Source organism: Panulirus ornatus, chromosome 69 (genome assembly GCF_036320965.1).
Source record: "Panulirus ornatus isolate Po-2019 chromosome 69, ASM3632096v1, whole genome shotgun sequence".
NCBI lineage: Eukaryota > Metazoa > Arthropoda > Malacostraca > Decapoda > Palinuridae > Panulirus > Panulirus ornatus.
Window position 1 is genome coordinate 16,910,984 of NC_092292.1, and position 15,804 is coordinate 16,926,787.

Consider the following 15,804-nt stretch of genomic DNA (forward strand, 5'->3'; position numbering starts at 1 on the left):
TCCTGAGTGTCCTCAAGATCTCCGCCTCCTTTTGTCCACTTCCTTTCATGTCGATCTTTTGGCAACCCGAAGGACCTCACCACAACACACAAGCTGCCTCCCCTACAGTGGTCCGTGCCAAGACCCACACACCAGGGCACGAAAAACAAGAAGGTGAGGGAGGGCACACACACACACACACACACACACACACACACACACACACACACACACACACACAACTCTCTCCTAAATTAACTTGAGTGTTTTTGGTAGACCTAGTCTTAAAAAAAGGGGAGAATTAAAGGACCTTTTCAGGATTGGGCATGTGAGGTACAGCAGCAGGATATGGAAGGTCGGTGTTTAACACCGTAGCCAACAGTACAGTAACGATATATTCCAGGATACACAGGGCCATTTCCTCCACTATACATCTAGCTTACACTACACGATAAGAGCCTAGCACTGGGAGTAAAAAAAAAAAAATTTCTTTTCGATTCGACTCTAACTATTCCTTCCAGGATTTCGAAGAGAAGGAAGTCATCGAATGACCCAGTTCACCACTGACCTCTCAACCACTACTTCACCACCATAGATAATATAATCAACCCACCACAACACGAACACACAAAAAATCATAAGACAAGTTGCAGAGTCGCCCAAATTAACTACCGAGGACTTCAACTTTTCAATTTACGGCATCGGGAAAGCAATTAAGGACTGCATTAAGCCGGGCAATACCCAGACTCATTAGTAGAGCGGACTCAATTTATCTGGCCACATCACCGGGTAAGCTGGTTGGCCAACGGGAAATGGATCAGAGTACGGAGGCCACACTGGCCTCTCTCTCTCTCTCTCTCTCCCTGTACGGCAGTGTAGGCGAGGGTGAGGTTGGGATGAAGGGGACGATTTCTGGATCGTAGGGGGAATGAGGGAACGAGACACTCTGGGAATCAGGAACGCGACAGAGATGAAGGACCAAGGATGGATGAGGCAAAGAAACTGTCTCGTCTGAAAGAAACAGAGAGGCACAGAAGGAGGGCCGAATGAGCAAAGTTTTGTGACAGATGGTAATGATATCGCCTTCAAGTTTCCAGGTCGGGGCATAAAGAAAAAAATATATATCGTATGTAATAATTTCATTATTGATAAATGGACCCCAAGAAAAGCAGTCCATATTTATCGGGTTTCTCAATGGATTAGAACTTTTCAGTAACGGAATTAATATGTTATAAAGAAAATCCACAGAAAGGATAAAGAAACAGAATAATTTGTCCCCCCTTTGAAAAGTGGTTGTCCAGCCCTCGACGGAAAGGGAAAAGTCTTAAAATAAAATGGACGGTACAAACTCATAATAAGAAATCCACAAAATCTCAGATGGGCACAATCCACCAGCGTAGAGGAAACTCACACACGTAAAACTCGACCGCATCACCCCTACATCCGTACAGACAAACAGACACAAGATAACAATTAATATACCTCTCCCTGATTCACGAAGGGGGCTAAAAAAAAGACCCCCTCCCCCGACCATTACCCTCCTCTTCTGCTAGACAAGCAGAGTGAGAGGCTCTCTGCTTCCCTGACGAGGAAGGAGAACCCAGCAGACGAAAGGCTGAGGGTTCTCCCACGGCCTGAGTAATGTCTGCTGCTACAGCCTCGCTCAGCTGCTCTAAGTGGCTTCAAGGTTGGCCTGAAAAATTCCGGCAGCCTCCGTCTACCGACCCATCTCTAAATTACGTTCAGGCAGGGTACACACACACACACACATACATACACACTGCTGGGAAGGGCGGCGCAAGGACGCTGGTGGTGTGGCCCAGCAGCAGTCAAGACAAGGACGAGGCTGAACATGCAGAGAGGGTAATCCCAGGGCAATACCCTCAGATCCTGCCTGTCGACACTACTGTGAGGACAACAGTGAGTTTACTACAAGGATTTGCCGCCTCGCTATATATCTCTCTCTCCCTCTCTCCCTCCACCAGCACATTGCTGCCACACCTCCTTACTTCACACACACACACACACAATCACACACACAGACGGCGTGCATTTCCCACAGTCGTGAGCCAACAGCTCACACAGATTTAAGAACTTGTCTGTCAATTAACTAATTGCTGGGAGGCTGTACTCATCTCCCTCCCTCCCTCCCGAAATGTCGTCGGTCGCATTCCAGATGTATCCCACAGGTCGGCCAGAATACTGGGAGGGAGGTTCGTTCGCCAATCACTTCGCCTTCAAAGGGAAGGGTGTACCGTCATACACTCGGGTGCGGCGTAGGGATCGGTGGAAATTAGCTTGGGTTACTGGAGACACAGTGTTGTGGTTAATGGGTATACGTAGGTATTGGTTCGTTTGAATCCTGTAATGACACTGACCTCGGGGTAGCTTGGTAAGCAAGTGCTCCTCTTTGGAAGCGAAAAATACTCGGCGAAATATATTCTCTTCTTCAAATCATTTCTATATTAGATCTTTAAGGGTGGCGACCCCTTCCAATTACCTGACTAAACGCACATTCGTTAAGACCTGCCCAGCGGCGACTCGTTCGTAACCTTCGCCTCTCTCTCTCTCTCTCTCTCTCTCTCTCTCTCTCTCTCTCTCTCTCTCTCTCTCTGTGGTTGGCTTTTACAACCTTTCTCCTCTAGCAAATTTCCTCCTAAACATAGATTATCATACCAAGTGTCTCTCCTCATCACGGTTCTGACGGTGGGATGTGAGTGGAGTACGAATAGTGGACGAAGAACTTTTCCAAATTTGTTTCATCCAGGTGCAATTTTATTTTCTTTTTTTTTTGGCCTTTGCGTCGAGGTAAAATGTTTTTTTGCAAGTTTGCATCTGCACTCTCGTTAGCGTCGAGATTTTCTCATTGCGACTGAATTTGTTACATGCTAAATCTCCTCGAGAGATGTGCAAAACTTTCCTTATCTTTCTAAATGGTATACGGCCTCCACTTAGCTACGGTGGGGTATTTTATACACCACTGAGGTGAGGATTCACGCAACTGTTTCCACTGCAGTTCCACTTTATAAAGCAATTTCACAGGACAGTTTCATAAGTTTTATATTCCATTTTTACTCGACAGTTTTACAACTTTGGTAAACACAGATCTATGCACCGCTTTTCTGTTAAAATTTCATATGTGATATCTGTCTGGGGGTCTAAAATCGAGTCTCCCTGTTATTTTTGGGGCACCTATGGTTTTGGTGACGACCCTGAAATCGATCGTAATCTGCAGTGGGTTAGAAACAGACCTTTTATTACATATATGGCCCTCATAAATCCCAGAAGTATCAGTCGTGGTCTTCCACAATGGCCTGAGTGGTCCTTTCGGTTCAGATCATCAGTTTCCATGGAGGAATATGTTGTGTTGTCTTCTGGTCGGATCATTTCCTACAGGTCCTTCATTGTTCCTGATCTAGTGCAACCGACGGATCGTTCATATAAAAGTAACGCTTGATCACATTCTAAAGCTGACGCGCAGCAAGCAATGCGAGTGTAATTCACTCGACGACGTTGGTCGAACCACCGCCAACTGTCTCAAACGAGGAATCGAAACGGGTTCGAAACGTCGTCAGTGAAATGAAGTTGTGGCAGATAAGGGACACCTGTCAGCCCCTCAGAACCGGAGGCAACAGTTGACGAATTTCGCCATAGAGGTGAGTCTTTGAAGGGCGTCTCCAGCTGAGTGATTGTCCCCCTACGACATTAACGTGATGTGTTCCCTCCTGCGATTACAGACGACGAGGTAAGGCGAGAGAGACTCCAAGACGGTGATGAAGGAGAGGTCTTCTCCCCTCACACACGTCCATCAGCCAAATACGGGTGTTGAAGGGAGGGTGGGCCCATCCAGCTTTCTATAGCGATAAAGCGATAAATATACGATGGCATATCACTAGAATCCTACGTATATATATACGTGCTACTTCTACACCAGTTTTATGAGGAATATTCTTGGATATTCTTCTTGCTCTGGTCCTTCTTCACTGACGTTTTCGGTGAAAGAAAATATATACGTTAGATACTCGCCAGTGTCAGGGGTGCACACACTGCATTTTGATCGTACCTTCGCCTCGAGTTTTGTCTATTGTTCAACCTGCAGTGGCAGCGTGAGTGGCAGCTACAGTATCAGTTATTTCAGAGTATGTAGTTCCTACACCTCCCTCGACACTGTCAGTTTCACACCAGCCGCTAACAAGACTAGGGCGTGGCGTGTTTCTCCACGTTGGGGACTGGGTATTACCAGGAGGGTGTGAGGAGGCGGTGGTTGGAGGGCTGTCTGTTGCATGATGCGAGGCATGTCCCCTGGACGGAACGGGGCGGGATGTGTTCCTGGAGGAAAGGACTGGACGAGGTATATCCTCGAAGGACAGAATGAGATGAGGTATGTCCTCGGGGCGCAAGAAGACGCATATCCCAGGATGTGTGGGGCATGTCCCAGTGGCAGGATAGAGGCGATGAATGTCCCAGCAGCGAGCTGGGGCGGGGCATGTTCCCGGGGCAGATATGGACGGGGTATATCACCCCCGCTCCCCAACGGGAAGGGGTACAGGATGAGGGTCTACTCTGGTTATAAGAGCCAGGAAGCTTCGGTACGGGACGCAGGATGTTGGCATCGCTGAGTCCACATCACGCCTGCCCAGCCCCGCCCAAGCCATTACTTTCCCTAGGACGAACAGAAACGTCAGACGCGTTCTACATCCCAGAAAAAAAAAATGATCATCTCATAATTTTCTTATCCTGACGCACCGTATCCTGACGCACCGTATCCTGACGCACCGTATCCTGAAGCACCATATACTGACGCACCGTATCCTGAAGCACCATATACTGACGCACAACATTTTCACCAATTCAAAACTCAAGAGGCCAATAGAAACGTTACTAATCCACTAATCCTTAACAAAGTTAGATTAGATTATCCAGGTAACTGTCAAGGAGTTTGACGATCTCATCCTCGGAAAAATTTAAGGCCCTGAGCCCCGGTTGTACGAGGGTGAGCGCATAGTGAGCGAGTCACACTCACGGTGATGCTGGCGAACGTCTTAATTCGACTTGATGGGAGTGTCACTACGAACATTGCCATGGGAAAGTCCATTTGAAATTTTCTCTGCAGGGTTGTCCTTTTTTCCTTCGTTCGCCTCTTTATAACATCATTCTATTGCTTTATTATATTTTATTGCTTTATTATATCATTCTATTGCTTTATTATATCATTCTATTGCTTTACTATATCATTTTATTGCTTTATTATATCATTTTATCGTTTTACTGATTTCGTTTTTCGATGCTCTCTCTTCTTTAGATGTCTGTAGGCCTGTTCTCTACTGGGCAAACTACCACAGGGGTAGTTAACTGGTAGTTTTAACCACAAGAGAAAAAATTATAACGTAACAACACACGTCATCATAGACCTGTTGCCAAATTGCTGTGTTAACAGCCCAACAGGCCAAGTATACAATGGTAGACTTGGTTATTATTTTTTCCTAACTATCGTGCGACCCTTGAGCACCCCGTTAGGAACGACCCTTGAATTGTGTGTTTAAAGGTTATATTCTCATCATTAGAGGTCATGATGCCAGAGGCCTCAACAGGTTATGAATAAAATAAAAAAGGTCTCACAGGTCATGTGGTTTACAACGTCATCAACCCAATCAAATCTCAAATGAGGGAACTTTGACCTAACCTAACCTTTGGTTGAGGGAGAACTCGAAATTCTCTTCAAGTCAGTGGATGAGGTGAGGTCTCTCAATCCCCCCCTGAAGAGAGAGAGAGAGAGAGAGAGAGAGAGAGAGAGAGAGAGAGAGAGAGAGAGAGAGAGAGAGAGACATGAAGGGAGATCATGCTAACTATTCCTGTTATCATGGCATGTGCTGACCTCATCCGACAAATGCAAATAAAATGTAAATCTTGAACATAAAATTACTTGTTCGTTTAGAAAGCTTGATTGGGTATGACATACAGATATTTAACAATTGCTGGAGTCATGGCAAATCTATTTTTTCCGGTCTCTTTTATATCATATATATATATATATATATATATATATATATATATCCTTCGTCAATGTTTCTTAATCTAGTAACGACTACAGCCGATAAATACAGTCCTCTATTTAATTTTCAAAACATATAGCCATTTTACTGGAAAGCATATTGTGTCTGGGTATGCGCGACGCTCTACCGAAAATAGAAATCTGAATTTGAATTAGTGTCGTGAAGGTGACGACTTGTCAGGTATGTCGTCTGGTAGACCAAGAGCCAGGTGTGGGTGTTGTTACAATGTCTAGTGCGAGAATAACGTTATGACCACCAGAGGGAGTACGTTGCCCTCTGAATACCAGGTCCCCCCCGAGAGGTACTGGACTGTAACTTTCACCGTGTTATCCAAAGGCGTTCCCCCAGCAGGCAACATCTACGGTGCTTGCTTTCTCTCCTCTTCTCGACCTCTACTCCTGCTGGTGTTCCGTTCGAAGTAGAAGGGAAGGGGAGCGGCGGAGGGGGGCGCGCCAAGCGAGCATTCTATCGTGAATTGGTTCTCTCTCTCTCTCTCTCTCTCTCTCTCTCTCTCTCTCTCTCTCTCTCTCCTCCGATGAGGGAACGATGCATTATCATCGTCAGACTAACGCGGAGGAAAGTGAGCAGCAGATTGGGGAAAGCGCTGGCAGCGTGCGAAATCAAAATTGTGAGTCGCAAGTCCAACAATGGACGAGGGGATGAGGGTCGCTCAGCGAGTGTCCAGGATTATCAAACACCTTCGGACAAAGATTTTGGGTGGCTGTGCCTCCCAGAAGTGAAGACATTTTGGACTCAAGGTCACCCAAGAGTGGGCTCAACCAGGCACAGAACTCGTCCAGGAGCGATTATGCAAAAAGAGAAAAATTATTCTTAGTGAGTTTTGTTCATTGGAACTGCAGGTGTGGTCGGGCATGACTGAGGCTCGATGTACCATGGGTAAGGCTTGGTCAAGCATAAGCGAGACTTGGATTATTCATGGGTGAGGAAGTTCGAAGATCCGGCATGGTTGAAGCCGTCCCTTTCCAGTGGGTTTATCCCCGGCCGCTGTGCTTGGGGCTTCTAAGGAGAAGCGGGTCTGGATATGTTCAGTTCAGGGATGGCCCAATGATCGTGTTCCACTGTACGGCACCGTAAAAGGACCTGGGCTGCGGTTAGCCATAAGACAAAAACCCTCGTGCTACGCACAAGAGCTGGTGAACCTAACAACCGCCACCAGTTCAGGAGTATTGTGGAACACGACAATGGCGCAAGCACCCAAAACACCAAATATTGTGGGTGCAAGTACCCAAAATATCAAAAGACTGATGGTGAATACCCAAAATATCAAAAGACTGATGACGAGTACCCAAAATATCGAAAGACTGATGGTGCAAGTACCCAAAATATCGAGACTGATGGTGCAAGTACCCAAAATATCGAAACTGATGGTGCAAGAACCCAAAATATCGAAAGACTGATGGTGCAAGTACCCAAAATATCAAAATACTGTGGGCGTCAGTACCTAAAATATAGGAAAACCGAGGGTGCAAGTACCCAGAATATCGAAATAAAAACTGATGGGTGCAAGTACCCAAAGTATCGAATGACTGTGGTTAGACATGAAGATACAACATCCCGAATTCTGGCAAAGGTCCTCACCACTTCGAGGTGTACTTCGCCACCGTAACATCTACGAAGTCGATCACTTACGGTCACCACACATCTGCCACACCTGAAGGTGTTCATCAGGATTTTTCTCGACTTTCAAGGGTCTTACATCAGTTCCGCTGGCAGTTTAATAAGCCTTGAAGACCAGACAATCATATTGTCGCCAGCCAAACAAGTAACCATATTTTTTCTTTTAAGCCTTTTTTGTTGGGCATGTCGTACGACCCCTGATTGAATGACCTTTAGTTGTTGATATTGTTAAATCCCACGACACACACACACACACACACACACACACACACACACACACATTGTTCCTACGCCCGCCAGCGGTTCTAGACATCTGCTCGCCCCGAGCAATTTCTCCCCGGCAAAATAAAGCGATCTATTCATTCCTCTTAATAATAGATATTTTCTGACCGAAACTCGATCGTTTTGTATCTACTCTACGTCAGGAATGGCGATCCTGGGGCCTCAGATCTGGCGAGAAATGGCCAGGCTTGCTTGGTTTGGGGGGAGGGGGTGTGGTGAGACTCATGGTGGGGTACTTTAGCTCCCTGATCTGTGAGGTTCGACCTGATTATGTTTCTATTTCCTACTAAGTTAACCCCGCGTTCACCATAGACTTGCAAACCCACCCCACCCACCTCCTCCTCTCACCACTTTGGTCAGGGGTATAAAATTGCAGGGATGGATTAGGTTATGGGGCTTCAGCGTCAAAGAAAAAAAAATTAAGCTAAGGTTACCCACGTATACTGACTGACCAGTTTGGTTGGGGTAATACCTCTCATCAGGAGCGCATCAAAAAGTTCCTCTGTTTGACCCCCACGACACAAGGTAGGGGTAATGCTGGTCAGGTGACGTTTCGAATATGGTGTGGTGAAAAACGGGAACTTTGATGTTTTGAATATCAGTTTTTTTTTACTCTAAAAAAATGATAACGAACGTGTGTACATATTATGGTAATGAGGGATTTTCTTTATGCAAATCTAGGTTTACATAAACATCCCCAGGATGTAGGATGTGTTTCAAGGGGATTTATATAAAATGTATGGGATACCAATTTATATGCATGAATGGAATATGTATTTACTGAATTTTAAATTGTTCCACACAACGGGGTTCATATAAACAGTGAGAGCGTATGTGGTATGACAACTACCGTTAACACCGGAGGAAAACGTCGCTGATTGGTCGATGCACCTTGGCGCTAACTACCTAACGACCCGGGCAGTTATCAAGCCTAAAACCCAACCAAGACACCGTCAAACACAAGCTGGACGTGATCTACGAAGTGTCCCTGACCAGCGAGGGTAAGGTCGCCTGTCTGCTGCCAGCAGCGGCTTCGAACAGCCTGGCTGCTCAGCGGAGCAACGCTGCAACTTGGGTCCCAGACCAAGCTGTGGGGGTAGACGGGCACCAGTACCACAGATGAAGGACGATGTAAAGGATAGAAACATGCATTGGAAATTCTACGTAAATAAGAGCTTTATAAGAAACAATACTAACATCTTTCATATATATATATATATATATATATATATATATATATATATATATATATATATATATATATATACTGCACGGAAGCATGATGCACTAAGTGTTTAACATATTTCAAAACTGGTGTGAATGCTGCATTACACACAGTATGGATATGGATAATACATATCTGCAGGGATCTATATATGATAAACGAAAGTGAATAACCAATTAAAGATACGATGTGTATCCATAAATGATAATTACGTTACTTATTACGACTTTAATATCGACCTATCACCAGTTCCGACGACAAATTTGACACCATAAACATGCTATAAACTCGTTAGTAATTGGTCTATACTTGTAACCCGCTTTTTAACAGTACTAATAATAAAATACATGCATCCATATATTTCTTCTTATTCAAAACTAACCCGAATAGAGCTGTCAACATCAACCATGTTTACGGTAGTTAAACGAGAGCAAACATGAGTGCAAATTGCTTGAAAGAGACGCTGGATTGTTTACGTTCGAGCGCCGTCCATCCTCGCCTTAAAAACACCAAAAGGTCCGGCGGCAACACCTCCGGTGTGTGTTGGTACACACATGGCATCTCGCCCACTTCGCGGCTTGACAAAACGATCTAGTTCACTGCTCTCGTACGCTAATGGCGCTCCTTGACGTACGAAAAAGGCTAATCTACAATCACTGCTCGAGCATATGACAGCATCATCAGTATTACAAGAATAATCGCAATGTTTACATTCTGATCATTTAAGTTACCTCTAGCGATACTTTTCCAGAGTTTTACAATAACAGGGCAGCTTACCTTTCAGCTAGAGTACGTCGGATGGCCACTCGACTAAGAACTATAAGCACGAATGAATATTCGGAGTTATCTCACAAACGAGACAAAGTTTATAGTCCCCCACAGGTCGCTGCGCACTGCCGGGCCACAACAAACTGGCGAGCGAGGGAGTGAACAGGTGACCAAAGCGGCAGCGAACCAGGGAAAAGATATCGTACGGGAAGACCTCTGACAAACATAGGATTCTCCAAAACACAAAGATGATTTCACTCATATCTTAACTATACTTGTTTAAATCCTTGACTAGTGATACTCATATTCAGTGAAGTATATAGTGGTACTATGTATTCAGATATCAAGATTTTTTTTCGAGCCTATTTGAGTGAATCTGAGATGAACCAACTTGTCCTTCCTGCCATGCCGGACCTACGTCTGGCTGGGCGAGCCCCTGCCAGCTGGTTTTTGTGCCCAGGATAAACAAAGACATCATTTCTACTCGAATAAGGACACTTGTTAAATAAGTTCTATCACCTGAATTACCTTATCAAATATAACACTATATTTTGCAGGAATGGATAGACTTCCACTACCTGAAACCTTTTACTTCGGTTTGAACGCCATGAAACTTGCTCGAACTCTAGTGAACCACCGAATCTATTCTCGTGCAGTTATCCCAAGTATTTTAAGACCAGTCTCGACTTAATTGTGCTCTTGGTCATCCTCTTGAAAAAGAATTATGTATCATATTCGCAAACTTGTAATCGACACGATATAATGTGTCCTGTATACAATATTTATTGATGCATTGTACTCTGATATTCTTCGTATACTGACTATATGTATATCGTACTCACATGTTTATACTACATGATTTACGAGTATGTTAATGATGACTTGTTTTCACTATGTATAAAATATAACTTCTAACAAGATAACCTGTCAGTTGTAAGGGACGTGAGACTATATATGGCGGGTTCTTCGTGTATAGAAGGATTCATATGATCCTTCTCATGGTTACCCATTCAGGCATGCAGAGAAACATATGCATGAGTACATACATATGAATACACACTGAGACATGATACATATTGACGCATATGCTTAAACACACACACACACACACACACACACACACGTGACTACATGCAAGTAAATGCAACATATTACAACATAGCAAAATGTCTATAACAATGGAACTACTTTCTCCATCACAGACTAACGATCACCACAACAGAGTTAACGCCAACAGTTAAGCAAGATGAAATATGAAGAGGAATCCGATATATATATATATATATATATATATATATATATATATATATATATATATATATATATATATATATGTATCACGTCACTACACAAATGGAATCACGGAGGTGATTACCTTGGATGCATTGCTTGTTAAGTGGTTGGTTCTGATAATTCGTCAAGAGTCTCGAGTCACACCTTCGATGATTCATAAAGACGTGTCTGAATCATCGGTTCAGAATCGTACACAGAGATGGCGAGTGAGCGAGCAGAGAGAGAGAGAGAGAGAGAGAGAGAGAGAGAGAGAGAGAGAGAGAGAGAGAGGTGGATGACGCAGCAGTATTCTTACCTTTAAGCAAATGGGCTAAACCTTTTCTCTCTCTGTGTTTATGTCTAGAAAGTGAAGGATTGGTTTGCTGCTGTTTCTGATCGGTTTTTAGAGCGACGATCCTGAGTGTTTAGAGAGAGAGAGAGAGAGAGAGAGAGAGAGAGAGAGAGAGAGAGAGAGAGAGAGAGAGAGAGACCCCAGACACTGGCGAGGACATATGGCTAGAACGTACCCTGTGTTACCTGTTCTTGTGTTTGTTGTTAGTAGCCTCCTGGGGACCAACAGCAGGCTGGGTGGGTCTGTACCATACTGGTGCCCACGTCATCCCTCACTCCATCCCATCCACCCTCTACCCTGACGCTACCACACAGGCACTTTCTCGCATCTTGTCTGAGACGATTCTAGCTACATTGATAACATGCTATGGCCTCGAGTTGATCTTTCTTTGTATCATGCTGAAAGCTGGTCACGTTTGACTCCCATAAATGGGTTGATAGGACTTAAAGGCTTCGCTATAACCCTCCCTTACTCTTTTCTCTTCTCTTATGGTATTTAATCTCTCTCGTTGTAATTAAGCTCTCTGAAATGGGGTACTCTCTCCCTTGCTCTGGTTTATGTCTTTTCAATCCCTCAAAATATTACTTTATCGTCTACAAGTCTTCCCTCTGAATCTCTTAGTCTGGTTAGCTGCTTCTTAGATAAGACTTCCTCCTGCTGAGTATATGGAGCACCTCTAAGAGAAAAATTAAATACTTACGACGCGATCTTGGAAAGGAAATGCAAATAGTGGAAGTGTTTGTAAAATTACTTCTTTTCGTACGATTTAGACGGTGATTGATAAAACATTCGTTGTCATAAGTATGAAATATGTAATAAGAACGTTACCCATTCAATACTGCTTCATTTTCTTTGAAGAAAATGTGTAAACACATTTTCTTCTATTTCAATGACTAACTAAAGTAAAAGTGCGCATTCTGTTATCCGTAGACATGATGCGAAATCTTGAAAACTTTCAGTGCTCCTTGCCATACTATTTCATCATAAGATTTTAGAAATAGCTTTCAATATATGTAATTTAATTTAGTGAATATTTCTTATCCTCATATCCCTGATTTCTCCAGGTATCAGTAGGAGTACAAGGTAAGGATACCACAGATACACAAGGGGGAGGATTGAGGAAGTTGCAATAGTTAGACAATGTCTGAAAGTTGAGAGCAAGGGAGCAACGAATGACATTAATGAAACGCGAATGAAGGAAATGGAAAGCTACGATACAAATGCACCGTGCAAAATGTTACTGAACACCCGACCATTATCCATAACTTTGTTTCGAACAAACTGCCAGTTAAAAACAATTTATCTAATCAAAAGACTCTGATAGTTTTGTAATAGCTTGTGCATATATGTTTGCATGTATACTGTGTGCGTGTGCGAGTTCGTGTATATGATTATTCATCTGTCATCACCTTTTTGAGGATGTGGGGAGGGAGCTTACATGCACGGAGCCCAGAGATTTTAAAGTTACATTTCTATCAGAAAATTCTAATGAATTTTACAAGCTCACCTCCCCCAAATAGGCAGATGGAGGTTATCTCCTTTCCTTGTTCATCATTTTAGTCATTTCTCGTTCCATCCTCTTTTGATTCCGGCACACAGTCTTCAAACCTTCCTTCATGTTTCCTCTAAATGCATTTCTCATAAAGTTATTTCCTAAAGAGAGACCAACAACTAACTTAACCCCTAAGTCCTCCTGACAGCATAGCCTCACCTCATTTTACTAAACCACACACATCCTTACTATATTTACTTCGCTTTGATTCTGCTTTATCAACGATTTATCTGACTTTTTCTCATTCTATGTCTGTGTTTTTTGTTGGCTGTCATAACCTTGAATGAACTCTGTTTCTCCCATCCCTTAAACATCATCCACTCATGTATCTATTCGAATTCTTTTGGAAAGTCGTCTACTCAGAACAGACATAGCATCAGCACGAGGACAAACCCCCCTACATCACACCACTGTCTACGTCCACCCACTCTGAAAAGTCTTGGTGACTTCGAGTCATCGAGAGGAGGAGCACCTCCTCTTACACCTGTCTGGTTGTCCAATGTCTCTTTGTAAGGGACCGTGTCAAATGCTTTTTTGGCATTTCAAAAACGGACAGTTCACATACTTGTCTGTTTATCAAGGCTGGTGCTCACTATACCACTGAGAAGATTTATAATGCTTGACTTACTTCCTCCTTCTTGATCTCATATCACTACTCTCCTACGTATCTTTTCATTGCTAATTACCCATCCATTCGTTTCCTGATTGTCAATGCCATTAGTGTACATTCAGCGCTTATGTACATGAATACAACTATCTTTATATCGCCATCCCTTATAAACAACATAACATTTGCTCTCGTACACTCCCTTGGGGCCAGTTCCCCTTTGATAAGCTTTCTAAACACCTTGAATAGCTTTTGTGTCTATCTTAGTACATGTGTGTGTGTGTGTGTGTGTGTGTGTGTGTGTGTGTGTGTGTGTGTGTGTGTGTGTGTGTGTGTGTGTGTGTGTGTGTGTGTGTCAAAATGTAACGTTTGTATAAGAACATATATTCCATGAACTGTGTGGGTGTGTATTAATTGCCTGCGTGGACGTGATTTACCGTCCTAATATGCATTCAACACTTCATATTCGGTGCAGCAAAACTATATCATGAAAACTTTTATTCGTGCTTTAAAAAAAAAAAAGTTTTATCACAACAATAAATATCATTCACACAGTCCATCAGATTTTTTTCACCAGGAAAATGAAGCACCAGTTACAACACCAAGACTTAGAATCTAACTTGGGGAAAAATAAGGATAAGAGAAGCTTTTGTTTAGTACAACTTGAGATTGTCTTGGAGTTTGAAGAGAGCATTTTGCAAATCTCGAATCTTGCGAGGGGTAAGAGTCTACGAGGGGAGCAAGGGTCTACGAGGGGAGAGAGAGAAAGAGAGGGGTGAATGTTGAAGCAGAGAAGTTCCTCCGGGGGAAAAAAAAAGGGGGAACCCCTTTACGTATTGCTGAGGGTGTGGAAAGGGGAAGTGGTGTTCTTAGCGACCCTTCAGGCAGACGTCGAGGTGTAGAGGTCAGACGTCAGCGAATTCTGAGACTTCTTAGAGGAGGAGGAGGAGGAGGAGGAGGAGGAGGTTGGAAATGTCAGCTTAACTCGAGATGTTGGAGATGGGGAGGGACATATCAGTCAATACACCCAAGTGTTGTTGTAGGAGGGAATGTAGCAGTATGTGATAAGCGTAGGTAAGGTATAGAAAGTAGAATAAGTGTGGTATAACAAGGCAGACATGATGAAGAAAGTATGAAGATGTCTTTGTGTGGGAGGTGGAAAAAAGGTCCACAAATTTTGGGACGAGGTGGAAGGAGAGGGGTGGCACCAGGATACCTCAACATCTCAGTGAATGGTGGAGGATGGAGAGGAGGAGGATCACATCGTAACCTGAAGTGTTGAGGATGAAGAGGAACTTCCAGGGTGAGAATGATGGGCAGAGGAACCCCTGGTGTGCTCTAAGATGTGGGCAGGAGAACCACCTGAGGAGGACCTCGGGGTTGTGGGTCCAAGATGATCCTGGATCACTGTAGAGTGTTGAAGTAGCGGGACTCCTGTGGATGTGGTGTAGCTAATGAAAAAGGACATCATGGTTTAAAGTGAAGGTGGAGAGAGAGATATCCAGGGGGAGATGATTTGAGATACAAACCAACTGTTCATCAGACAGAGAGATAAAGAATAGTTTTCATAACAGTCTTGCTGTTCATTGTAAGTTATTGTGGTAGGGTGATAACGACCGTGTCGATGACTAATATGAATATAGTGCTTTCCCCTTAGTGAGACATAGTGTGAGGGAAATATGTGGGAAGATGCCTTTACGTACGTGTCCTGAGTAACACTGTCATTTGTGATTTCATGGACCAACTTGAGAGAGCTTGAGACACCTAAGTTGTCACATCCACCCACACGAGATGGAACAAAATCATCATTCACGTTTCCTTTGCACTCCACATTTCCTTTCATTCAGCAAAATTCCTAGAAACCTCCAGATCCTCTTCCCTCTATTACTTCGCTCTCCACGTACTGTTTCCTCATTGTCATTTCTATTAAGAATTACCTACTGATACTTGAGCTCCTTCATAACTTTCAGATCTCGTTTTAACCCGCGTCGCACTTTTATTTACCTCCTTCATACACTTCACTCCTACTTTTACTTACTTAGAATATCTTCCCCTACCTTCACACGTCTCCAAAGT

At 43.6% G+C, this 15,804-nt stretch overlaps 1 protein-coding gene across 4 annotated transcripts in view; it reads right to left on the reverse strand.

Annotated features, from left to right (window-relative positions):
- LOC139747641 (tetraspanin-1-like) overlaps positions 1-10,105 on the reverse strand; it is a 245,716-nt gene extending 235,611 nt beyond the window's left edge. Inside the window, exon 1 of one of the 4 annotated variants that reach the window (XM_071660147.1) lies at positions 9,955-10,105. The gene's annotated coding sequence lies outside the window, so the exon portion shown is untranslated. The remainder of the gene's footprint in view (positions 1-9,954) is intronic. The other 3 variants (XM_071660150.1, XM_071660148.1, XM_071660149.1) reach the window with 3 other exon arrangements.
- Between the last annotated feature and the right edge of the window lie 5,699 nt (positions 10,106-15,804).